Genomic DNA, 11,006 nt, shown 5'->3' on the forward strand with positions numbered 1-11,006 from the left:
ATGGACATGCCTGGATTGGTCATCATTCAGATCACGTTAATTATTCTAACAGTATTCAAACAGGGCCAACGACCTCTAAATCCAATCAAAGCTGTCCTAATAAGATCTAACATCTAACATCCTGTCAGTGTGACTGCAGACCAATCTGGTATTTTATTACAGGTGTAATAAACCTGGTGGGTTGCTGCCCATAGGTTCGGTTCGGGCTTAGGCCTTGTATGTATTTACGACAAACATCAGATGAATCAACAGCATAGTCTGGTAGTGGCCAGGCATTAAAAACATCATCTGTAGATGAATCAACAGCATAGTCTGGTAGTGGCCAGGCATTAAAAACATCATCTGTAGATGAATCAACAGCATAGTCTGGTAGTGGCCAGGCATTAAAAACATCATCTGTAGATGAATCAACAGCATAGTCTGGTAGTGGCCAGGCATTAAAAACATCATCTGTAGATGAATCAACAGCATATAGTCTGGTCAGTAGATGGCCAGGCATTAAAAACATCATCTGTAGATGAATCAACAGCATAGTCTGGTAGTGGCCAGGCATTAAAAACATCATCTGTAGATGAATCAACAGCATAGTCTGGTAGTGGCCAGGCATTAAAAACATCATCTGTAGATGAATCAACAGCATAGTCTGGTAGTGGCCAGGCATTAAAAACATCATCTGTAGATGAATCAACAGCATAGTCTGGTAGTGGCCAGGCATTAAAAACATCATCTGTAGATGAATCAACAGCATAGTCTGGTAGTGGCCAGGCATTAAAAACATCATCTGTAGATGAATCAACAGCATAGTCTGGTAGTGGCCAGGCATTAAAAACATCATCTGTAGATGAATCAACAGCATAGTCTGGTAGTGGCCAGGCATTAAAAACATCATCTGTAGATGAATCAACAGCATAGTCTGGTAGTGGCCAGGCATTAAAAACATCATCTGTAGATGAATCAACAGCATAGTCTGGTAGTGGCCAGGCATTAAAAACATCATCTGTAGATGAATCAACAGCATAGTCTGGTAGTGGCCAGGCATTAAAAACATCATCTGTAGATGAATCAACAGCATAGTCTGGTAGTGGCCAGGCATTAAAAACATCATCTGTAGATGAATCAACAGCATAGTCTGGTAGTGGCCAGGCATTAAAAACATCATCTGTAGATGAATCAACAGCATAGTCTGGTAGTGGCCAGGCATTAAAAACATCATCTGTAGATGAATCAACAGCATAGTCTGGTAGTGGCCAGGCATTAAAAACATCATCTGTAGATGAATCAACAGCATAGTCTGGTAGTGGCCAGGCATTAAAAACATCATCTGTAGATGAATCAACAGCATAGTCTGGTAGTGGCCAGGCATTAAAAACATCATCTGTAGATGAATCAACAGCATAGTCTGGTAGTGGCCAGGCATTAAAAACATCATCTGTAGATGAATCAACAGCATAGTCTGGTAGTGGCCAGGCATTAAAAACATCATCTGTAGATGAATCAACAGGCATAGTCTGGTAGTGGCCAGGCATTAAAAACATCATCTGTAGATGAATCAACAGCATAGTCTGGTAGTGGCCAGGCATTAAAAACATCATCTGTAGATGAATCAACAGCATAGTCTGGTAGTGGCCAGGCATTAAAAACATCATCTGTAGATGAATCAACAGCATAGTCTGGTAGTGGCCAGGCATTAAAAACATCATCTGTAGATGAATCAACAGCATAGTCTGGTAGTGGCCAGGCATTAAAAACATCATCTGTAGATGAATCAACAGCATAGTCTGGTAGTGGCCAGGCATTAAAAACATCATCTGTAGATGAATCAACAGCATAGTCTGGTAGTGGCCAGGCATTAAAAAAATCATCTGTAGATGAATCAACAGCATAGTCTGGTAGTGGCCAGGCATTAAAAACATCATCTGTAGATGAATCAACAGCATAGTCTGGTAGTATTAAAAACATCCCTGATAGGTGGCCAGGCATTAAAACCATATCTGTAGATGAACAACAGCATACTGGTAGTGGCCACATTAAAAAACATCAACTGTAGATGAGAACAGAGTAGACTGTCATGTCTGGGCTCTTATTCCATTCATAATTAATAATAGAGAATGTTGAGTGAACTGCTCAGCCTTAGCCAAACATGAAACAAAAGTCTCTGTTTAGACTTCAGATTACCGTATTGATATCTGTGGTGTTTGATATTACAATATCAGTCCTGAAGTCATCTTTCTCCATTGATGGGTAGATCCAAGAAGATCATGGTTGTGTCATAATGACGTGTTCTGCTATAGTTGGAATATCTGCAAAGGAGTAGCAGGCCAGCATCTCTGTCTGGAGGAAACAAGCAACATACCTGACTTCTAGCCAAGGTTCTGCTATAGTTGGAATATCTGCAAAGGAGTAGCAGGCCAGCATCTCTGTCTGGAGGAAGCAAGCAACATACCTGACTTCTAGCCAAGGTTCTGCTATAGTTGGAATATCTGCAAAGGAGTAGCAGGCCAGCATCTCGGTCTGGAGGAAACAAGCAACATACCTGACTTCTAGCCAAGGTTCTGCTATAGTTGGAATATCTGTAGATGAAAAGAGTAGCAGGCCAGCATCTCTGTCTGAGGAAACAAGCAACATACCTGACTTCAGCCAAGGTTCTGCTATAGTTGGAATATCTGCAAAAGAGGAGCAGGCCAGCATCTCTGTCTGGAGGAAGCAAGCAACATACCTGACTTCTAGCCAAGGTTCTGCTATAGTTGGAATATCTGCAAAAGAGTAGCAGGCCAGCATCTCTGTCTGGAGGAAGCAAGCAACATACCTGACTTCTAGCCAAGGTTCTGCTATAGTTGGAATATCTGCAAAGGAGTAGCAGGCCAGCATCTCTGTCTGGAGGAAACAAGCAACATGCCTGACTTCTAGCCAAGGTTCTGCTATAGTTGGAATATCTGCAAAAGAGTAGCAGGCCAGCATCTCTGTCTGGAGGAAACAAGCAACATACCTGACTTCTAGCCAAGGTTCTGCTATAGTTGGAATATCTGCAAAAGAGGAGCAGGCCAGCATCTCTGTCTGGAGGAAACAAGCAACATACCTGACTTCTAGCCAAGGTTCTGCAAAGTTGGAATATCTGCAAAAGAGTAGCAGGCCAGCATCTCTGTCTGGAGGAAACAAGCAACATACCTGACTTCTAGCCAAGGTTCTGCTATAGTTGGAATATCTGCAAAAGATTAGCAGGCCAGCATCTCTGTCTGGAGGAAACAAGCAACATACCTGACTTCTAGCCAAGGTTCTGCTATAGTTGGAATATCTGCAAAGGAGTAGCAGGCCAGCATCTCTGTCTGGAGGAAACAAGCAACATACCTGACTTCTAGCCAAGGTTCTGCTATAGTTGGAATATCTGCAAAGGAGTAGCAGGCCAGCATCTCTGTCTGGAGGAAACAAGCAACATACCTGACTTCTAGCCAAGGTTCTGCTATAGTTGGAATATCTGCAAAGGAGTAGCAGGCCAGCATCTCTGTCTGGAGGAAACAAGCAACATACCTGACTTCTAGCCAAGGTTCTGCTATAGTTGGAATATCTGCAAAAGAGTAGCAGGCCAGCATCTCTGTCTGGAGGAAACAAGCAACATACCTGACTTCTAGCCAAGGTTCTGCTATAGTTGGAATATCTGCAAAGGAGTAGCAGGCCAGCATCTCTGTCTGGAGGAAGCAAGCAACATACCTGACTTCTAGCCAAGGTTCTGCTATAGTTGGAATATCTGCAAAGGAGTAGCAGGCCAGCATCTCTGTCTGGAGGAAGCAAGCAACATACCTGACTTCTAGCCAAGGTTCTGCTATAGTTGGAATATCTGCAAAAGAGTAGCAGGCCAGCATCTCTGTCTGGAGGAAGCAAGCAACATACCTGACTTCTAGCCAAGGTTCTGCTATAGTTGGAATATCTGCAAAAGAGTAGCAGGCCAGCATCTCTGTCTGGAGGAAGCAAGCAACATACCTGACTTCTAGCCAAGGTTCTGCTATAGTTGGAATATCTGCAAAGGAGTAGCAGGCCAGCATCTCTGTCTGGAGGAAACAAGCAACATACCTGACTTCTAGCCAAGGTTCTGCAAAGTTGGAATATCTGCAAAAGAGTAGCAGGCCAGCATCTCTGTCTGGAGGAAACAAGCAACATACCTGACTTCTAGCCAAGGTTCTGCTATAGTTGGAATATCTGCAAAAGATTAGCAGGCCAGCATCTCTGTCTGGAGAAAACAAGCAACATACCTGACTTCTAGCCAAGGTTCTGCTATAGTTGGAATATCTGCAAAAGAGTAGCAGGCCAGCATCTCTGTCTGGAGGAAACAAGCAACATACCTGACTTCTAGCCAAGGTTCTGCTATAGTTGGAATATCTGCAAAGGAGTAGCAGGCCAGCATCTCTGTCTGGAGGAAACAAGCAACATGCCTGACTTCTAGCCAAGGTTCTGCTATAGTTGGAATATCTGCAAAAGAGTAGCAGGCCAGCATCTCTGTCTGGAGGAAACAAGCAACATACCTGACTTCTAGCCAAGGTTCTGCTATAGTTGGAATATCTGCAAAAGAGTAGCAGGCCAGCATCTCTGTCTGGAGGAAACAAGCAACATACCTGACTTCTAGCCAAGGTTCTGCTATAGTTGGAATACCTGCAAAAGAGTAGCAGGCCAGCATCTCTGTCTGGAGGAAACAAGCAACATACCTGACTTCTAGCCAAGTTACACAGGCCTCAGCAAACACTTTATTTTGTCATATTGGGACATTTTCAACTACATGGCCAACAATTATGCAGTTCTTTGGAAGACAAGAAGAATTAATTTGTTCTAGTGATTGTGGAGAGAAAATTATTTTTTTCTCTGTTGGAATTTGTTTGCAATCTCTGTCTAAAAATAGAATACCTGACTTCTAGCCAATGGTGATTGTTGAATATATAAAAGAGAAGCCAGCATCTCTATTGATTTTGTTTTATAGTTGAATTTTGTTAAGGAGTATGTAGGCCAGCATCTCTGTAACAAAGAACAAGAATCAGTGATTCCAGTTCTATGGTGATGTAATGTGATTCCAGTTCTATGGTGATGTAATGGGATTCCAGTTCTACGCTGATGTAATGTGATTCTAGTTCTACGGTGATGTAATGGGATTCTAGTTCTATGGTGATGTAATGTGATGCTAGTTCTATGGTGATGTAATGTGATTCTAGTTCTACGGTGATGTAATGGGATTCTAGTTCTACGGTGATGTAATGTGATTCCAGTTCTACGCTGATGTAAGGTTCTGCTATAGTTGGAATGTGATTCTAGTTCTATGGTGATGTAATGTGATTCTAGTTCTATGGTGATGTAATACCTGATTCTAGTTCTATGGTGATGTAATGGGATTCCAGTTCTATGGTGATGTAATGTGATTCAGTTCTACGACTGATGTAATTTGATTCTAGTTCTATGGTGATGAAAATGATTTTTTCCAGTTCTACGCTGATGTAATGTGATTCTAGTTCTATGGTGATGTAATGATTTTGATTCCAGTTCTATGGTGATGTAATGTGATTCCAGTTCTATGGTGATGTAATGTGATTCTAGTTCTATGGTGATGTAATGGGATTCTAGTTCTATGGTGATGTAATGTGATTCCAGTTCTACGCTGATGTAATGTGATTCTAGTTCTACGGTGATGTAATGGGATTCTAGTTCTATGGTGATGTAATGTGATTCTAGTTCTATGGTGATGTAATGTGATTCTAGTTCTATGGTGATGTAATGGGATTCTAGTTCTATGGTGATGTAATGGGATTCTAGTTCTATGGTGATGTAATGGGATTCTAGTTCTACGGTGATGTAATGGGATTCTAGTTCTATGGTGATGTAATGTGATTCTAGTTCTATGGTGATGTAATGTGATTCTAGTTCTATGGTGATGTAATGTGATTCTAGTTCTATGGTGATGTAATGTGATTCTAGTTCTATGGTGATGTAATGTGATTCTAGTTCTATGGTGATGTAATGTGATTCTAGTTCTATGGTGATGTGATTCTAGTTCTATGGTGATGTAATGTGATTCTAGTTCTATGGTGATGTAATGTGATTCTAGTTCTATGGTGATGTAATGTGATTCTAGTTCTATGGTGATGTAATGTGATTCTAGTTCTATGGTGTGGGCTGCTAGCGGCTGCAGGTGTTTCCTCATCAAAGCAGCTCCTGCAGCTGAACAGCACTTAGGCTCTCCAACATCACCTTTTGTTAACATCATAGAGACTTTAAACAAGCAGGACTCCCTGTGGACAGTATGAAACATGAGTAGAGCTCCGGGGGTCATTATAATTGCACACTAATGCCAATCATGTGAATGTGTTGTTTTTCTCAACGGTTACCTTGGGAGAGGTCAAAAACATCTACAGACAGGACTCACGAGTGGCGCAGCGGTCTAAGGTGAAGGTTGAGAACCATGCGTCCTCCAAAACACGACCCCGGCAAGCTGCACTGCTTCTTGACACAATGCTCGCTTAACCCGGAAGCCAGCTGCACCAATGTGTCGGAGGAAACAGACCAGCTGGCGACCGAAGTCAGTGTGCATGCACCCAGGCCCGCCACAAGAAATGCACCCAGGCCCGCCACAAGAAATGCACCCAGGCCCGCCACAAGAAATCACTAGAGCGCAATTTCTGAATTACATTTCTAATTATTTTCATTCCAGCTGAAAAGCTTTGGCCTGAGCAGTGCCAATGTAGGAGTAACAGGTTAGGCCCATGAGTCCACTCTCTGCCCACTCCTTCCAGGATTTCTACATTTGAAGCCGATCGTTTGCCCCCAAACATAGTTCCAAATCTAATCCTTTGGCAGACTAGAAAAAGTAAAAGTAAAAGTAGGTCAGTATGAAGAGGTTAAGCTGAAGGACAGGGTAGGAGTGCTGATCTAGGATATTAAACAAATATATAAAAGACAAAACTGATCCTACATCAGCATTCCTACATTTGATGCATACGGCCCCAGATGGGATGTGACTCTACTGTAGGCTCCATTGTGTTCCATTCAATAGGTTAAAATCATACACATTACACATAATGATTTGTGAAGCTCTTCTACTAATTCACTAGAAAGCACCACTAGAGGGCTTACCAAATGGTGTGCCATAGACATTACATCTGGTTCGGTCATGATACTGGACATTACATCTTGTTCGGGCTGGGCATGATACTGGACATTACATCTTGTTCGGGCTGGGCATGATACTGGACATTACATCTGGTTCAGGCTGGGCATGATACTGAGTTAATTAATTAATTGTATTTAAAGTGAACAGAGGTTGTAAACATTCAATACATAAAGAGAGTTTAAGATATGATCTATGAGCTGTCAGAGGTGTATTCAATGGAAACACTACTGCTTCTCAGAGGTGTATTCAATGGAAACACTACTGTTTCTCAGAGGTGTATTCAATGGAAAAACACTACTGCTTCTCAGAGGTGTATTCAATGGAAACACTACTGCTTCTCAGAGGTGTATTCAATGGAAACACTACTGCTTCTCAGAGGTGTATTCAATGGAAACACTACTGCTTCTCAGAGGTGTATTCAATGGAAACACACTACTGCTTCTCAGAGGTGTATTCAATGGAAACATTACTGCTTCTCAGAGGTGTATTCAATGGAAACACACTACTTCTTCTCAGAGGTGTATTCAATGGAAACACTACTGCTTCTCAGAGGTTTATTCAATGGAAACACACTACTGCTTCTCAGAGGTGTATTCAATGGAAACACTACTGCTTCTCAGAGGTGTATTCAATGGAAACACTACTGCTTCTCAGAGGTGTATTCAATGGAAACACACTACTTCTTCTCAGAGGTGTATTCAATGGAAACACATGACTGCTTCTCAGAGGTGTATTCAATGGAAACACTACTGCTTCTCAGAGGTGTATTCAATGGAAACACACTACTGCTTCTCAGAGGTGTATTCAATGGAAACATTACTGCTTCTCAGAGGTGTATTCAATGGAAACACACTACTTCTTCTCAGAGGTGTATTCAATGGAAACACTACTGCTTCTCAGAGGTTTATTCAATGGAAACACACTACTGCTTCTCAGAGGTGTATTCAATGGAAACACTACTGCTTCTCAGAGGTGTATTCAATGGAAACACTACTGCTTCTCAGAGGTGTATTCAATGGAAACACACTACTTCTTCTCAGAGGTGTATTCAATGGAAACACATGACTGCTTCTCAGAGGTGTATTCAATGGAAACACTACTGCTTCTCAGAGGTGTATTCAATGGAAACACACTACTTCTTCTCAGAGGTGTATTCAATGGAAACACACTACTTCTTCTCAGAGGTGTATTCAATGGAAACACACTACTTCTTCTCAGAGGTGTATTCAATGGAAACACATGACTTCTTCTCAGAGGTGTATTCAATGGAAACACTACTTCTTCTCAGAGGTGTATTCAATGGAAACACATGACTTCTTCTCAGAGGTGTATTCAATGGAAACACACTACTTCTTCTCAGAGGTGTATTCAATGGAAACACACTACTTCTTCTCAGAGGTGTATTCAATGGAAACACACTACTGCTTCTCAGAGGTGTATTCAATGGAAACACATGACTTCTTCTCAGAGGTGTATTCAATGGAAACACACTACTTCTTCTCAGAGGTGTATTCAATGGAAACACACTACTTCTTCTCAGAGGTGTATTCAATGGAAACACTACTGCTTCTCAGAGGTGTATTCAATGGAAACACATGACTGCTTCTCAGAGGTGTATTCAATGGAAACACATGACTGCTTCTCAGAGGTGTATTCAATGGAAACACATTACTTCTTCTCAGAGGTGTATTCAATGGAAACACTACTGCTTCTCAGAGGTGTATTCAATGGAAACACACTACTTCTTCTCAGAGGTGTATTCAATGGAAACACTACTTCTTCTCAGAGGTGTATTCAATGGAAACACTACTGCTTCTCAGAGGTTTATTCAATGGAAACACTACTGCTTCTCAGAGGTGTATTCAATGGAAACACTACTGCTTCTCAGAGGTGTATTCAATGGAAACACACTACTTCTTCTCAGAGGTGTATTCAATGGAAACACATTACTGCTTCTCAGAGGTGTATTCAATGGAAACACTACTGCTTCTCAGAGGTGTATTCAATGGAAACACTACTGCTTCTCAGAGGTGTATTCAATGGAAACACTACTGCTTCTCAGAGGTGTATTCAATGGAAACACTACTGCTTCTCAGAGGTGTATTCAATGGAAACACTACTGCTTCTCAGAGGTGTATTCAATGGAAACACACTACTGTGTCTTTGGAAACACTCAGAGGTGTATTCAATGGAAACACTACTGCTTCTCAGAGGTGTATTCAATGGAAACACTACTGCTTCTCAGAGGTGTATTCAATGGAAACACTACTGCTTCTCAGAGGTGTATTCAATGGAAACACACTACTGCTTCTCAGAGGTGTATTCAATGGAAACACACTACTGCTTCTCAGAGGTGTATTCAATGGAAACACTACTGCTTCTCAGAGGTGTATTCAATGGAAACACTACTGCTTCTCAGAGGTTTATTGAATGGAAACACACTACTGCTTCTCAGAGGTGTATTCAATGGAAACACATTAATGCTTATCAGAGGCTTTGATCTCCTATTCCTCAAGCTTACTTACACCCGCAACAACACTGGTTCTACCCTTCAGTTGAGAATTCATTGCAGTTCAACCATAGCAGTGAACGGGACCATTCGCCACGCATGGCCCTGGACCATTCCTAGCTTGAGCGTCACAATGGTAACAGACCCATTCAACGTGATCGTGTGTGAGGTTTTCACTTGTTCATTACAGTATCGTGTTACCGGTTGGTGTCCTTGGCGTTCAGTAACGACTTTCATGGAGAGCCGTTCAGAACTGTCCTTTCTCAGTCAACAGAGAGGAGAGAAAGACATTTAAAAATCATTTAAATATATATATACACTGCCGGTCAAAAGTTTTAGAACACCTACTCATTCAATGTTTTTTCTAAATTTGTACTATTTTCTACATTGCAGAATAATAGTGAAGACATCATAACAATGAAATAAAGGTCTGTCATGTTGCTGTGTGAAGACCACAGCTGGCTGGGATTGTCATGGGTTGTGCACTTGGTTTCCCCAGCTGGCACTGAGACTACGCTAGACAGCGTATGGAAAAGGGAGTGCAGTATAGAAAGGACCAGAGGAAATGAGTTTAGGAAACACACATGTCAAGCTGTCTGATGGCAGATATGTGGAGATTGGGAGCCATATGAGTTAGTGCAACCTGCGTTCTTGTTTTTCTTCACTCCAACCATCTGACTCTGTCGTGCAGTAGTTGGTCAATGTATTATCAGAGATGAAAACTTTGAATTGAAAGGCAAACCAAATGTACAGAAAGATAAGAAATTTAGTCAGAGGCACAGTTCACTTCAAGGGTTTTCTTGGTATTATTTATATATGTTCACTACCGGCCAAAACGTTTAGAACACCTACTCATTAAAGGGTTTTTCTTTCTTTTTACCCTTTTCTACATAGTAGAATAATAGTGAAGACATCAAAACTATGAAATAACACATATGGAATCATGTAGCAACCAAAAAAGTATTAAATAAAATCTAAATATATGTTATATTTGAGATTCTTCAAATAGCCACCCTTTGCCTTGATGACAGATTTGCACACTTTTGGTATTCTCTCAACCAGCTTCACCTAGAATGCTTTTCCAACAGCCTTGAAGGAGTTCCCACATATGCTGGGCACTTGTTGGCTGCTTTTCCTTCACTCTGCGGTCCGATTCATCCCAAACCACCTCAATTTGGTTGAGGTCGGGGGATTGTGGAGGCCAGGTCATCTGATGCAGCACTCAATCACTCTCCTTCTTGGTAAAATAGCGTTTACACAGCCTGATTATTATTATTTGACCCTGCTAGTCATCTATGAACATTTGAACATCTTGGCCATGTTCTGTTATAATATCCACCCAGCACAACCAGAAGA

This window comes from Oncorhynchus keta, unplaced genomic scaffold (assembly GCF_023373465.1).
Source record: "Oncorhynchus keta strain PuntledgeMale-10-30-2019 unplaced genomic scaffold, Oket_V2 Un_contig_2759_pilon_pilon, whole genome shotgun sequence".
Classification (NCBI taxonomy): domain Eukaryota; kingdom Metazoa; phylum Chordata; class Actinopteri; order Salmoniformes; family Salmonidae; genus Oncorhynchus; species Oncorhynchus keta.